The sequence below is a fragment of the Aethalodelphis obliquidens genome, unplaced genomic scaffold (genome assembly GCF_003676395.1).
Source record: "Aethalodelphis obliquidens isolate GAN/ISIS:26980383/991018 unplaced genomic scaffold, ASM367639v1 scaffold12, whole genome shotgun sequence".
NCBI lineage: Eukaryota > Metazoa > Chordata > Mammalia > Artiodactyla > Delphinidae > Aethalodelphis > Aethalodelphis obliquidens.
Genome location: NW_020837956.1, coordinates 28709582 through 28724950, shown reverse-complemented (window position 1 = coordinate 28724950; position 15369 = coordinate 28709582). Strand labels below are relative to the sequence as shown.

Below are 15369 nucleotides of genomic sequence, written 5' to 3'. Positions count from 1 at the left end.
CCACATTCTGGCTCGTCTCTCCCCCTGCAAGTCCCCTGTCCCCTGGGATAGGTCCTCCTGGGTCTCTGGTGTCATTCCCTCCCGAATACTCCTCTCCTGCCCCTGCCTCTATTTGGCATCGGTCGCTCCACTGTCCATTCTGTCACTTCGCTCGGGGTTTGCGCCCTTCACGGAGGGCGCACCGCGTAAAGTAAGCGGATTCTTTCCACCCGTGAAGATCAGGCTTGTGGAGTCGGGAGGTCCGCGGTCGGGGGCGCCGCCGGGCCTGGCGGGGCGGGTGAGGGACAAGGGTCCGGTCGCCCCGTTCCCGCAGTTCCCGCTCGGGCCGCACGGTGGAGCGCGCTGGGCGGGAACGCGTGGCCCGCGCCACCTCTGCACCCCGGACCAACGGGTGCTCCGCGCTTTCCCGCCTCGCTCTGGGCGCCTCCCTCCGGGAAGGGCCGGCTTGGGCGAGCAGGATACCGGGAGGAGGCAGAGCCTATGGGGTGGGACCCAGCTGGGGACGTGCGGGTTGACCGGGGGCCCTCACATCTTGTTGACGCCTTCTGGAATGCAAACAGTGACAGTTGCCATCGCTGTCCCCCGACGGCCTCCGCATGTCATCTTGGGCCTGAAAGCTGCAGTGAGTGTGCTTTGCCACTTAGCAGCTGTGCGACCCCGAAGGAGTGACTGCACGGGTCTAGGCCTGGGTGGCCTCGTGTGAACAAAGTAGAGATGCGACTGTCTACCAAGAGGACTTAATAGAAGGCCAAGGGTGTTCTGGGTGCCATGTGGGCACACCGTTCCTCCTGTTCTATTCCTGGGGTCTCTGGAACAACAGCCAGAACTCCACGTGGACGCTACCCTCTCCAGAACCCCCATGGGGACCAGGCCCCTGCAAGTGCTGTCTTTCCTCTTAGGCCCGCAGAGCACTGTGGGCCAGGAGCCAGGCACGCGGGGCGAGGCCAGGCCTCCTGGGCATGGATGGTGCACTGATCATCTGAGTTCCAACAACGTCAGGGGAAGCACAAGGAACGTCCTGCAAACTTTCCAGAGCCTTCCTTGGGACCTCTGAGCACCTGGGTCGTTTCTGACCTGTAACCAGTGTGCTTTGTTGGGGGAGGGCGGGTCACGGAGTGGGGAGGAGGACCTGCCTCCCAGCTCTCCCTGTGCGTGTGCCAGTGTGCTCACTACTGCCTGTAAATTTGCAAAAGGGAACTCTCATTTGTTGAGCAGTGTGGGAGGTGTGGGAGGGAGGAAGTGTTAATACTGTTTGAAACCAATTTGGATGTGATTGAATGAGAGGCTTCCTGTTTCCATTTCTCTTTGATAATTGCCTATTAACAACAGGCTGGAGTGACCGGGTGCCCCAGCCAGAGCCTTAGCTGTTGGCAGGTTCCCCTAGCTTTGAACTAGCTCTGTCTGAGCTCAGCCTGGGATGCTGGGGGAGCTCCGGCACCCCTCCTGCGGTGGGCAGGTGACATCTCAGCCCTCTCCTGACCTCCCGTGCTGCCTTCACGCATAGCTCCCCCAGCCTGGACTTTGACTTCCTGTCTCCCGCCCTTCCTCGCCCTGCCTCTGCTCAGATGCCTTCTGCTCGTGTTTGTTTCCTGGTTTTCTCCCCATCCCAATCGCAACCCCAGATCTCCCAGAGGGAGGCCCCCAAGTTCTCCATCAGCCAGTCCCGAGGGGCTCCAACCATGCTTCCTGACCTATCCACCCCTCACTTCTCTCAGGGAACCCTGACCACGCTGCAGACCTGCCAGCATTCTTTGGAACCTGAGCACTGGTCGGGATTAGCTGTCCTTCCAGCACGTGGCATCACAGGCCTCCCCACAGCCTTCCTTGAAAGTCCCAGCAGCCTTCCTCCTGACTGCCTATGGCACTAACCCACCCACCGCATGGGGCCACAGCCAGCCAGTCTCTACTTCTGGCCTTCCTGTGTGTTCCCTAACTGGTTCCGTGTGTGGACCTTGGTTCCTCAGCCAGACAGAGAGCTCCTGGAAGGCAGGCCATGGCTCAAGCTGCTCCAACACTCCCACTGAGTGCCTGGCTGGGTGCTGGGCATAGAGGGGCACTTAGAAGACCTTGCCAGGTATAACCTAAGGAGGCTGGGTCAAGGTTGGGGAGGGAGGCATGGACTGAGGTTGTGGGACTGAAGGAGTAGTGGTGGCCCTGAAGCTTTTGTAAATCACAACAAACACCAATTGCAGGAAGGAAAAGAAAGAGTTCTATATTTTAAAAAATAATAATAATAACAATAGAGAACTAAATCAAAGAGAGTCACTGACAGGTCACTAGCTACAGTAACACCTCGCTGACCTGGAGCATCTGGAGCCGTTGGAATTCACAAAGGGAGCATCAAGTGTCTCAGAATAGTCAAGATTGATGTCATAAACTCCCGTGCGCTAATGCCCACACACTTTACCCTGAGTTGAACCCCTCGGTACCCTGCACTTAGGAATCCCTGCTTTTATGAACATTTGTAATAACTGTGGGCATCTGGTTTGTAAATCACAACAGATTAGGAGCACAAGTCAAAGTGTCATTAACCGGCTTTGGGCCGACATTCTGACAGCACGGAGAGGTGACAGCTGATGGCCATAGTAAGGGATGAGGCTGATGACCTATCCAGGGCTATCAGCAGAACTCCAAAAGCCCAGCAGCCCAGGGCCATCCGGCAGGGGCACAGAGCCACACCCAGACAGGACGCGCCCTCTAAGCCCGGCATCGCTGTGCAGCTCAATATGGAAACGGGTGTCCATAATGATTAAACTTGAGTCACGAAGAAAAGTTAGTTAAATGATATTCAAATGACTCGTTTAAGAAGTTTAAAAAAAAAAAAAAAGAAGTTAAGGAAGCACCTTATTCATTTTAAGTTAGTTGTCCTCCAAAACAGATAAAATTTATTTTAGGAAGCTTAAAAGAAGACACCTTTTGCTAACTAGAATACCAAGTGGTAGCTTCCATTTCCAGTTTCCTGAACATTTTGTACACATGCTCTCATTTGGGAGCTGCAAAATTTATCAACACTTTAGAGATGAGGGCAGGTGACTCACTGAGGGTCCCACGGCCTAAGTAAAAGGGCCAGTCTCAATGTCAAGTGTCCTTGACACGCCCACCAGCCTCACTTCCTCAGTCTCTCCAGGATGACTCCGCCCCCTCTTCCCCACCTTCACGGCACCCTGACTGCCCGGCGAGGGCTCCAGATGGATGTTTCTGTCCTGATACTGAAAATGTCCTCTTCCTCAGCTGTTCCCTTCTCTCCTGGTCTGTCACCCCACCACCCCCAGCAGCCCAGGGCCACCGGGCGTGACTTTCACACACACCGTGTCTTCCCTATTAGCACACCCCAGCGCTGGGCATCTCACCATTGATATCACTTTGGTTCAAGCACTGGATCTCTTCAGACGGGTTCTTCAGGAAGACGATGGACTGGACACTTATGCCATCAGCACCTCTAACCCAGAGTTAACCATTTACCGAGAGACAGTGTGGCCTAGTCAGCTGTAGGGTCAAACTTCCTGGGTTCAAATTCCAGCTCTGCTACCTACTGTGTGGGAGAGTTACGTAATCTCTCTGTGCCTTGGTTTCCCCCATCCGTAAAACGCAGATAATAGTGATACTTAACTCACGACGTTATTGCGACTATCAAAAAAGTTAACGTGAGCAAAGCGCTTAACATTTTTCCTGACAGGAAGCATTTGACGAACATCATTCGTTATCGCTCACACAAGGCAGTTTACATAGATCATCCCCAGAATCTGCCTCAAATCCTTTTTGTAGGGTGAGACTGGTTTAAAGAATCTCGGATTGTCATGCCAATCCACTAAGGTAGCTGTGAGCTTTCCCATTTTGTAGCGGAGGCTCCTGAAACACAGAGAAGTAAAGGGACTGACTCTAGGACAAGAGTGCCGGGAGGCGGCAGAATTGAAATTTGCACCTGGGTGCCGTGGTCTGGATGTTTACGTCCCCCCAGGGTAGGGTATTAGGAAATGGAGTCTCAGGGAAATCATTAGGTCATGAGGACAGAGCCTCGTGACAGGGTTAGTGCCCTGATGAAACCTGTCCCTTCCACCATGTGAGATTACAAATAGAAGGCACTGGCTGTGAACCAGAGGCGGGCCGTCACCAGGCAACACATCTGCCAGGGCCATGGTCTTGGACTTCCCAGCCTCCAGAACTGTGAGCAATAAATGTTTGTTGTTAATAAGCCACTCAATCTCTGGTACTTTTATGTGGGATCCCGAGCAGACTAAGACACTGGGTCTACCTGACATTTCACTCATGATCTTTCCACGACGTCATAACTACCTCTCTCAGTAGAAATGTTCGAGAGAAGAACTTCCTTGGGAACGTAAGAGAGCAGTCTTCCCACTTCTGAAAACTGGAGTTCCCACTTTCAAATCCTGCTTCGAGAGATTCAACCACCCAGATGTTACATTTTCAGAACCTGAGAAGGACAGTTTGGGAAGAGGCAGTACTTCCATCTTTCAATAGCAGAGAAGCCCAAGACCATCCTCATTGCCCCTGGGTGTTCTGCTGATCCGTCACTGTGTAACCATGGCCTCAACTCGTAGTGGCTGGAAACAATGCTAATCACTTTATTATTCTCTCTTGCACTTCTCAGGGTTGGCCAGGCTCAGCCAGGTGGTTCTCATCAGGGTCCTCCATGTAGCTGCCGTCAGATGTTGGCTGGGCCTAGAGTCATCTGGAAAGTCTCCTCACTCACATGCATGGTGGTTGATGCTGCTGGTTGGCTGGGACCTAGTGGGAGCAGAGGCTGGTGGTTAGTATAGGACCAGAACACCTACACACAGCCTTTCCATGTGGCCTGGGCTTCCTCACAGCATGGCGGCTGGATCCCAACAGCAGGAGTCCCTAGAAAATAAAGCGGAAGGCACATGGCGTTCTTCTGACCTAGCTTCGGAAGTCACATAAGTGTCACATCTGCGGTGACGTCTACTCGTCAAGGCAGTCACAAAGTCCCACCCAGGTTCAAGGAGAGGGCACAGAGACCACTACTCATGGGAGGAGTGTCAAGAGGAGTACGTAACGTAGGATATACCGCGAAGGCCGTCTTTGAAAATTAGTGTGCCATGAGGCAGGCTTTCCTGGAAGAACTTTCCATTTGAAGGAAAAATGTGATGAGTGGCAAATTGAAGCTCTAACAAGGACCCCTCCCTGTAGTCACGTCTGACGATAGCTCCTTCAGGGAACCAGCCACAAGAGACATGGTTGGCAGCAAGACTTACTGCTCTGCCAAAGCTGTCGTTGAAATAAATAGGATTACGGCTGCAGTGACTTCACCATCTGGACTGTGCTAATAACATGCAATTTGCAGCCATGCTGTAACCAGCAAGGCTGAGGGGGCATGTGAGTGAGATGGCCTGGTCACCTTCTGTACGAGTCCGTTTGCTGGAAACCTGGCAGGTCCTAGACCTTGTCCCAGAAGACACGTCTTAAATCCGCCCCTTACCAGCTTCTTTTGTTTCTTTGTTTTTTGGGGGTTTTTTTTTGCGGTACGCGGGCCTCTCACTGTTGTGGCCCCTCCCGCTGCGGAGCACAGGCTCCAGACACGCAGGCTCAGCGGCCATGGCTCACGGGCCCAGCCGCTCCGTGGCATGTGGGACCCTCCCGGACCGGGGCACGAACCCGTGTCCCCTGCATCGGCAGGCGGACTCTCAACCACTGCGCCACCAGGGAAGCCCTACTAGCTTCTTTTTATGAAGACAAATGCTGGAGGTGATTGAGATTTTGAAGTTCCTGAGTCAGCCAGAGCCCCAGGAAATGTCCTCCATCCTCCCCCAGCCCCTTTCTGAGGTCTCAGTCCCAAGCCTGGGAACTCTGGAAACCCAGTCAAACCAGTTGAGAGCTTTCCCGCTGGAGAGCACGGGTGCTGGGGCCTGGCTCCCAGGGGACCTTTGTTCAGCCTCCAGGCGTGCTAAGTATCCATCCTCGACCCACTGTGGCAGGCCCTGCTGAGGGGTGGCTCCTAAGATGTGGAGCACAAGATGGTGGAAAGACCGCTACCCCGGCCGGTCCCACCCCTTTCCCCTTGGCAGCTTGACCCAGCCCGCTGCTGGCTTCCTTCTGGTCTCTCCCCTCCAGCTCCCTGGCCCTGCTGCGGGAAGCACGGCCTCTTAAGCACAGCATCTGTGGCCCTCCCATGCAGACCAACCTGATGTTGTCCCAGGCCCTGCCCCTTCCGGCCTGAGCAGTGAGTGGTAGGGCTGGCCTTCCAGAAGGGCCGCAGGGCAGAGCGTGCCGTCATCGCATCCTTGAGGCTCACACTCCTGTGAGGACTTTCTGCTCATGGGGGCCACGAGTGAGGCTGCAAGTGAGCAGAGGGGCCAAGGAGGCTCCAGTCCCTCGGGTAGGTGGGCTGCTCTACTGGCCTGGGATGTGATGTCATTGCCTCTGGGTTGCCTCTCTTGCCCCTGCAGAAACTCATCCCACTGTGGGCCTTCCTGATCCCACAGGGGGTTCCCTTAGTGAGTGAATTGCCCCTGATCTCAGCTCCTCACCTGGGAATTCTCAATACAGAGCAGCAATGAAATCCGGAAGTTTCCTAAAGTCCTATAGGTAAATGACACCACCCAGATTATGCAGATCTAGAGAAATGTCAATAACGATCGTCACCGTTTTTTGAGCCCCTACTATGTGCCAAGCACGACACCAGTGCCCTATTCTCAGTATTAACTCCTTGCCATAACCATTTGACAGATGAGACCACCAAGGCTCAGAGATGTTAACCAGATTTCTCATCGTGTCATACCAGTAAATGTTGGAGTCACGACATGAATCCAGATGTGTATGTTTGCGAAGTCCTCAGGAGAAGCCGTGAAGTATTTCTGACCTATGCTAGGCCTTGGCAGGTAGCGGGTCCATGGAATAACCCAGTCTGGAGCCTCCCGTTTCATCCTCGGTCCCCACCAGAACCAGTGGGTCTGGGCGCGGGGAGGACAGTAAGAGTGGCAGGCAGGCTGGCAGGCTGGGACTGGTCTGGGGATGGGCTTACCCACCATGGGGTCCAGCTCATGCTGTTGTGGAGGGAAGTCAGGTCTTAGATGCTAAAGTTCCAAAGATAAAGGGATTTCTGAAGATGACTCCACAAGGCTGGGGTGCTGCTGCCTGTTTTGACAGCTTAGCCATTACCCAGGGGAAGGCCCCTCCCCATGACTGCCCCTGAGATGGTTCCTCGTCTTCCCCTTCCCCCACAAGAAGTACTTTCGGTAGAAGGTGCATGGACTTGAGGTTCAAGTCCCTGATAGGCTACTTACTAGCTGTGTGACCTCAGGAAAGTCACTCAACTTCTCTGAGCCTCAGTTTCCTCCTCTGTGACTGTGGATAATAATACCCATCTGGGGGCTTCCCTGGTGGCGCAGTGGTTGAGAGTCCGCCTGCCAATGCAGGGGACACGGGGTCGTGCCCCGGTCCGGGAGGGTCCCACATGCCGCGGAGCGGCTGGGCCTGTGAGGCATGGCCGCTGAGCCTGCGCGTCCGGAGCCTGTGCTCCGCAATGGGAGAGGCCACAACAGTGAGAGGCCCGCGTACCGCAAAAAAAAAAAAACCTATCTGCCTGTTGTTGGGAGGATTCGAGATCTTAGCCATGAAGCCCTCAGCCCTCGGCACGCGGGAGACATGATGAGCTGGCATTATTGTCCTGGACCCCTGAGAGGGCAGGACACTGAGGACAGGTTGACCAAGTCCCTGCCAGAGTGTGGAGGATCCTGCACAGTCAGCAAAATTTCCAGTGCGAGCTTGGATGGGTCTCTGGACCCCCAGGCTGCCTGGCTCATAGGGCAGGCCTCCCTCAGCCCACTGAGAGCACCTGCCATGGAGGGCGGCGGTTTCCCTGAGGAAATCTGGTTCAGTGAAGAGGAAATAAGAAACGGCTTTGCGCCGGGCCTCAATCAGGAAGGGGCAGGACAGGGATCTGAACCCAAGACTATCAACTACTTTTCCTTGCCCCAGACAGGAGAGAAGAAGGAAAACGCAAGCTGGCCTGATGGGGCCAGACCTGTGTTTGCTGGGAGCCCAACCCAACAGAGCTTTGTGTGAGGACTGGAGAGAGTGCCCTGCCCTCACCCAGGGTGCCTGACAAGGGCTAGGAGCGCTGGACAGGAAAGGCAGGTTTCCTGCTGGCCTTGGGCTCTGGAGAGGCCTGACCAAGAATTTCCAGCAGAACAGGCCCACTTGCTGCTGCTGCCCCCGGCCGGGGCTGCCACTCGCAGCCCTTAGATGCGAGCACCCAGCCCAGGACTCCCGCCCCACGGTCACAGTCCCCGAGGGGTCAAAACACGGGAAACTTCCTTCTCCCAAAGAGCGGGAGGGAGGAGACGATGGGCCTGTTGGACCCAGGGCTCTCCGACCTCCCGTCCTTCGCAGGCCTTGCTCTACTTCAGCAGCTGGCGCTTCTCCAGGTGGGCCAGGAGTGGCCCCTGGGAGGGGTGGTGGCACAGCCCGTGTCCACTCATGGGGACGAGGGACAGAGTCCTGGAAGCCCCGGTAGAGAGGGACACATGACAGCAGAAGTGGCTGCTGTGGACGACTGGAGGCCTGGCTGGCGCAGAAATGTCCTTCAGAGGCCACCCTGGCATTGGGCCCTGGATGGCTCCCGCCGCACACCCAGCTCCCCCCACACGGGGCCCAGCAGGGGCTAAAGGCCATGTTCCCATGCCGCTCCCCCTGGAGCTGGGCCAGGCCCCAGGCAGCGCCTTTCCCTGCCGCCCCAGCTCAGAGCCCGGAGAGCCTCAGGGTCTGGCCTGGGGGGAACCAGGCGGTTTCAGGTACCTGCTGACGGGGCCCAGGCAATCAATGCCTCTCTATGTCCTGAAAGGTCCCACGCTCACAGCCGTGGGCCCAGGACAGACTTGCAGTATCTTCCCATCCGGGCAAACCCCTGGGCTCCTGGTGGAAATAGAGAGGTGTCCCCCCCGACACCGGCAGTGATGAACTGAATCCCAAGTCCTTGAACATGGCCTCTGGTTGTGGGGTGGGGTGTACTTAAACTACCTGAGGACCTGAATTTGTTTATTCATTCAACGGTTGCACTTCTGCTCGAATGTCAGGACGCTGTGGTTGCCTTAGGGCACAGCGGCCGTCCACGCAAACCCTGCAGAGCCCCGGGAGCTGACAGTGAGTTCTCTGTCAATGAGAGGACTAGACGGAGTGGTCCTGAGGGGCCATCCAGCTGGCAGTGTGCAGTCCTTGGTCACTAAGTCCTGGTCTGTGCTAGAAGGAGCCTTAATCCCTGGGGCTGATTAGGAGAAGAGATTGCAGGTAGCCTCAGCCATTCTGGCTGTCATGGGGGCTGTGCCCGTATGGTCATTGACCGGCTGGCATGATCAGACCCAAAGTTGCCAGAGGACACTCTCTAGGGCCCCTGCTCCAGGCCCTTAAGTTGTTGCTTGGCTGGAAGAACCTGACAGTCAAAGATGAGCAGCTCTCCGGGCCCCAGTCCTCCCCCCAGGGACCCCTTATCCGCCACGGCCAGGTCAAGGAAGGACTTGCCCTCTGGCCTCCCATCCACCATGGCCATGGAAGCACACACAGGAGAGCCTGAGATCCTTGGAAGTGTCTAGATGAAGCTTTCCAACAGGAAACCCCAGCAAGGCCTCGGCCGGTGGGGTAAGGACGGCTGGTCAAGGCTCTCTGACCAGGTGGGACCAGGCAGAGCCACTTCAAAGAAGAGCTTCCAATGGGCATCATCAAAAAATCTACAAACAGTAAATGCTGGAGAGGGTGTGGAGAAAAGGGGAACCTCGTGCACTGCTGGTGGGAATGTAAATTGATACAGCCACTATGGAGAACAGTATGGAGGTTCCTAAAAAACTAAAAATAGAACTACCATATGACCAGCAATCCCACTACTGGGCATATACCCTGAAAAAACCATAATTCAAAAAGAGTCACGTACCACAATGTTCATTGCAGCTCTATTTACAATAGCCAGGACATGGAAGCAACCTAAGTGTCCATCGACAGATGAATGGATAAAGAAGATGTGGCACATATATACAATGGAATATTACTCCGCCATAAAAAGTAACAAAATTGAGTTATTTGTAGTGAGGTGGATGGACCTAGAGTCTGTCATACAGAGTGAAGTAAGTCAGAAAGAGAAAAACAAATACTGTATGCTAACACATATATATGGAATCTAAAAAAAAATGGTCATGAAGAACCTAGGGGCAGGACGGGAATAAAGATGCAGACCTACTAGAGAATGGACTTGAGGATATGGGGAGGGAGAAGGGTAAGCTGTGACAAAGTGAGAGAGTGGCATGGACATATATACACTACCAAACGTAAAATAGCTAGCTAGTGGGAAGCAGCCGCATAGCACAGGGAGATCAGCTCGGTGCTTTGTGACCACCTAGAGGGGTGGCTTAGGGAGGGTGGGAGGGAGACGCAAGAGGGAGGAGATATGGGGATATATGTATACATATAGCTGATTCACTTTGTTATAAAGCAGAAATTAACACACCATTGTAAAGCAATTATACTCCAATAAAGATGTTAAAAAAATTAAAAAAACAACAACAAAGAAGAGCTTCCGTGGCCTCCATAGAAACTGGCTGGCGTCCTGGAGACTGGGCATTCTGGCCTCCTGGCATCCGTCCATGTCCTCGCCCTTACCTGCCACAGCTGCCATCCCTCCTCAGGAGGCTCCTGGGAAGCTGAGCTCCTCTACCAAGAGGTGGGGCCCCAGCAGCACAAGGTTCACTGGCACGGGAGGGGCACAGGCCCCTGGAGAGCAGGGCCAGAGGCTTTTCAGGGTGTAGCCAAGGCCGGATGTTCTGGGCCAGCTCAGGGAGGTCCAGAAGCCTGCACAGGGCCTCCGGGGGAGGTGCGCCCCATGGGGACAGAGCCCTGCCCTCTGGGTCCAAGGACCTGTCAGACCCTGGCAAATCATTGAGCTTGTCAGAGCCTAAAAATCAAGTGAGTCAGGGAGATAAGACACGCAATTAGCCAGAAAACTGGGCGCCTCATGAATCACTTCGTGTCCAGGCAGCAGATTGCCACCTACATCCCATAGGTGGAGAACTCACAGCTGACTGGTGGGCGTTCTTCCAGAGGTGAGGGGTGAGATCCTGGGACACGACCTTACTGGAAAGAATGGGGCAGGGAACACCCCAGACACCAAGGCGGCCTGGATAGAGGTTCTAGGGCTGCCCCTCGTCTGCTGTGTGACCTGGACAACTTCGTCAGCTCATCCGTAAAATGGGCCTATAATGCCTGTCCTTCTTTGAGGCTCTGGGGAATATCAAGTGAGCCAAGGGAAGCAGACCTGTTGAGTGAATAGCAGGCTGCTGTGTACATATGCATGTGTGAGTACACACACAGACACACACGCGCGCGCACACACACACACACACACACACGCACACGGGAGGAACTGTCCCTCCTGCTGTTGGCGTTGTTATTATCTGGGTCCAGCAGTGCATTTCCCTATAACATGCACAGTCAGGGACCATAGTCGCTGTTAGGGACTAAACTGTGTCTCCTAAAATGGGTATGTTGAAGGCCTAACGCCCAGTTCCTCAGAATGTGACTGTTTTTGGAGATAGGGTCTTTGAAGACGTGATTAAAGTGAAATGAGGTGGACCCTAATACAATCTGACTGGTGCCCTTATAAGAGGGAGAGGACTTCCTTGGTGGCGCAGTGGTTGAGAGTCCGCCTGCCGATGCAGGGGACGTGGGTTCGTGCCCCGGTCCGGGAAGATCCCACGTGCCGCGGAGCGGCTGGGCCCGTGAGCCATGGCCGCTGAGCCTGCGCGTCCGGAGCCTGTGCTCCACAACGGGAGAGGCCACAACAGTGAGAGGCCCGCGTACCGAAAAAAAAAAAAGAAGAAGAAGAAGAGGGTGAGACACTAGGAAAGGCCATGTAAGGATGCAGTGAAAAGGTGGCCAAAGAGAGAGGCCTCAAGGGAAACCACCCCTCCTGACACCTTGATCTTGAGCTTCCAGCCTCCAGCACTGTGAGAAAATAAACTTTTGTTGTTCAAGTCCCCCAGGCTGTGGTGCTTCGTTACAGCGCCCCCAGGACACTGGTACTAATAACTCACCTCGCTTGTCCTGGAAACTCCTCTCAAAGCCTCCTCACGGGTGGTATTTCCTTGGACCTGGGCCCTGCTAGGCAGGGGCAAGCTCCTCTCCAGCCCTCACATTTGGGGTGGGGTCACCCTCACCGTCTCCTGTAGGGCGGCTCCTTCCCAGCCAGACCAACAGCCCTCTCAGGGGTCCCTGGCACTTAGACCCCTCTCTGGCCAGCAGCCTGCCAGCTGGGCCTGCACCTGCGCAGCAGGGCTTGGTTAGCCCCTCAGCGGGGGCCTGGGGCCAGGTGTGGGTGCCCCCAGCTGTACTGCTTCTGGACCCTCAGCCCACGTGGCCTTATTCTTTCTTCTGGCTCCCGGCCAGATTGAGAACCCCTTCAGGAAGGCTCAGCAAGTATTCCCTGAGGCTGGCATCTCCAAATTCTTCCAGAAATCCAGCTATGGTTTCCATTCCTCGTCTAGCTGACCAGGGCATTCAGGAGGATCCTGGAGGCAAGGGAGAGGTGGGAACAGGTGCAGGATCCAGTGGACAGGTGTGAGGGCCCATCTGCCTGCAGGCCCGGGCCCCCAGGGCCAGGTCTTCATCAGTACATCCTTCAGCCTGAACCAGGCTGTGAGCCTGGCTGGAAGCAGCAATGTCTTCTCGGCATGACCCCTGACTGGCTGACCTCTGATGCTGCAGTCGCTGAGGTGGCCGTTCTGCTAGGAGGGTCCTAGTCTGAGGTCAAGAGCCTCACCACTGCTGGCGAGGAGCAGAGGCCAGGGCTCCGGAGGCTACTCTGGCCATCGAGGGGTCACGACCAGGAGGTCATGAGAGAAGGTGGTCAAGCTGGTGCCCACCACAGTGTCCAGAACTGAATTAACACCAGGCCCTTTGTACCAGACTCAAGGAAGGAAAGGGCCTGCGTTCTCTCCTCAGCCCCCGAGGACACTGTCTGTCCTCCCTGCCCTTCCAGGAAAAACTTCCCTTGTACCGGGAGACCTTCCGGCTCTGCCAGAGCCGCTTTTGATCACCCCGGCTGCGCTGCAGGGAGGCAATGGCGGAGGGGCTGGTCAGTCTAGCCAGGTCTGAGCGAGGGTTTTCATCCCTTGACGGATGGTTGCCCTGATGTGTCCACTCATTCATTTATTCAATCAGAAACTACGAAGCATCTTTCTGACCCAGACTCTGTGCTAGGCTCTGGCCCAGGGTGGGTGGGAAAGCTGTGGAAAGGCCCCGTGGTTTGCACAGGGATTTATGACTAACGTGAGGGATGAGTAGCCCTTTCTCCAGAGGCGGGCGGGTGCCTGACAAGGAAGGAGACACACACGCGCCCCAATAGAACTCCTCTGAGAAGCTCTCTGTGGCCGGGCTGTTTGTCTTCCAAGCACATTGGGGGCCAGGGCCCAGCCCCACCCCGTGTTATCTTTGTGTTCCCAGGTCCTCCACGTGGGAGTGGTTACTCTAGGCTGTGCTGGGGGGGAGTGAAGAGGGTTGGGTGAGCAGAGGTGAGCATTCGATACAACGACCTTACCCTTCTAGCCCATCCCCAGGTGGTCCCCCAGACACTGAAGGGGCTGGTGTTTCTTCAGTGCTGAACACGCCAGGGGCTGGCAGTGGTGGGACAGAGCTCTCGGCTGACGGCGGCCAAGGTCGTCAGGGGCATCGGGACATTTCATCCTCTTGCTCAGGCCCCAGCCCTGGGTTACCCAAAGGCCATGTATCTTAACTCTCTGCCTCGTCTGTGCCTACAGCCACGTGGCTGAATATGGCCTCTCACCATCATCCCCAAGTCCTGTGAACTCATCTCAATATATCCCGATCCCTCTTTTCTGCTCCATCTCCATTCCTGCCGCAGTCTCACCCACATGGCTGTTAGGGTCTCCCAATCCTCTTGTCCCCTACAATCTAGCCTACCATCACAGCCAGAGTGATTTTTAGAGTAAATGAGATCATGTCACTTCCCTGTGGTTACTGGAATAAAATCTGGATTCCTTACCGTGGCCTGTAGTTCTGTACAAAATAGGGCCCCTCCCGGCCTCTCTCACCACCCCTTCTCTACATCAGCCATCAGCCTATTGTTCAAACTCAGGGAGCAGGACATCGTTCCACCTTACGGGGAGCTCTGCAGCTCTTCCCCTCCTTAGAATATTCTCCCCCCAGATTTCGCCTGTCTCAGCACAAGCACCACCTCCTTAAAGCAGCATTCTCTGACCGCTCCGGGCTCTCTCGCGGCATCACCCTGATTTGTTCTTTTTTTTTTTTTTTTTTTTGTGGTACGCGAGCCTCTCACTGTTGTGGTCTCTCCCGTTGCGGAGCATAGGCTCCGAACGCGCAGGCTCAGCGGCCATGCGCGGCATGTGGGATCTTCCCGGACCGGGGTACGAACCCGTGTCCCCTGCATCGGCAGGCGGACTCTCAACCACTGCGCCACCAGGGAAGCCCTGATTTGTTCTGTTTATAACACTTACTGTCACTGAAATTATCTGTTTTGAGTATTTTTTTACTTGTTTTCTCTCCCCCACTAAGCTAGAAGCTCCAGGAGGGCAGGAAATTCCTCTATCACTGTTGCTGCCATAGCTCCTGCATCTGGAAAAGTGCCTGGCACACTCGTGGGTATTCAATACATTGCTGTTGAATAAATGAACAAACGGAGACCAGGAAGTGGGAATAAAACCAAAACAGAATCTGACATGGTCCCAGCCCTGGGGGCTCCAATATGGGGGCATGGTGGTGAGAAATGGGCATTTAAAATGCAACGTGATAAGCATTTCTGTAAATGCCAGGACCACTGCTGTGGCGCCCCTGGAAGAGGCACCTACCCAGAGTGTGTGTGCGCATGTGCAGGGCAGGCTTCCTGGGGAAGCCATGGCCAAGTTGAGATTTAACAGATTGTAAGCTGGTGCAGGGGAGGGAGCGGCGCTTGTCTCAGGCAGGGACACCTGAACCTACAGAGAGCCAGAGGGAGAGAGAGCACAGGGAGGGGGTTCTGAAAACAGCACCTGCAGAGCATCTGACGTGCCCAACTGGAGAAGGGCTGTCTTCACTTCCTCCCTGGGCTACTTGCGGGAGGGGATCCAGATCACTCATTTATTCCTTGAACTCTAACCACTGGGCTCTGACAACAGGCCAGGGCCTGGGCTAGGCACTGGGGAGGCAGAAAGGAAGGGGCTTAATCCTCTGTGGGTAAAGAGAACGCTGAGCTATAATGATAAAGCAAGTCCCAGCCCAAGACCACAGTGCTAGGCCCCAGCCCCTGGGTGCAGAAGGTACTGCTGGGTCCTCCTGCCACACATGTGCCTGGGCTTCGAGGCTAAGGCAGGGACACTCCTGCCAGCCCTGCAGGGA

At 55.2% G+C, this 15369-nt stretch overlaps 1 long non-coding RNA gene across 1 annotated transcript; it reads right to left on the bottom strand.

Annotated features, from left to right (window-relative positions):
* Window positions 1-2186: 2186 nt before the first annotated feature.
* LOC113624014 (uncharacterized) lies at window positions 2187-10832 on the bottom strand. The gene is made up of 2 exons (XR_003434167.1): window positions 10624-10832; window positions 2187-4746 (listed from the first exon to the last, which is right to left on the bottom strand). It is a non-coding gene; the product is annotated as an uncharacterized LOC113624014 (long non-coding RNA).
* Between the last annotated feature and the right edge of the window lie 4537 nt (window positions 10833-15369).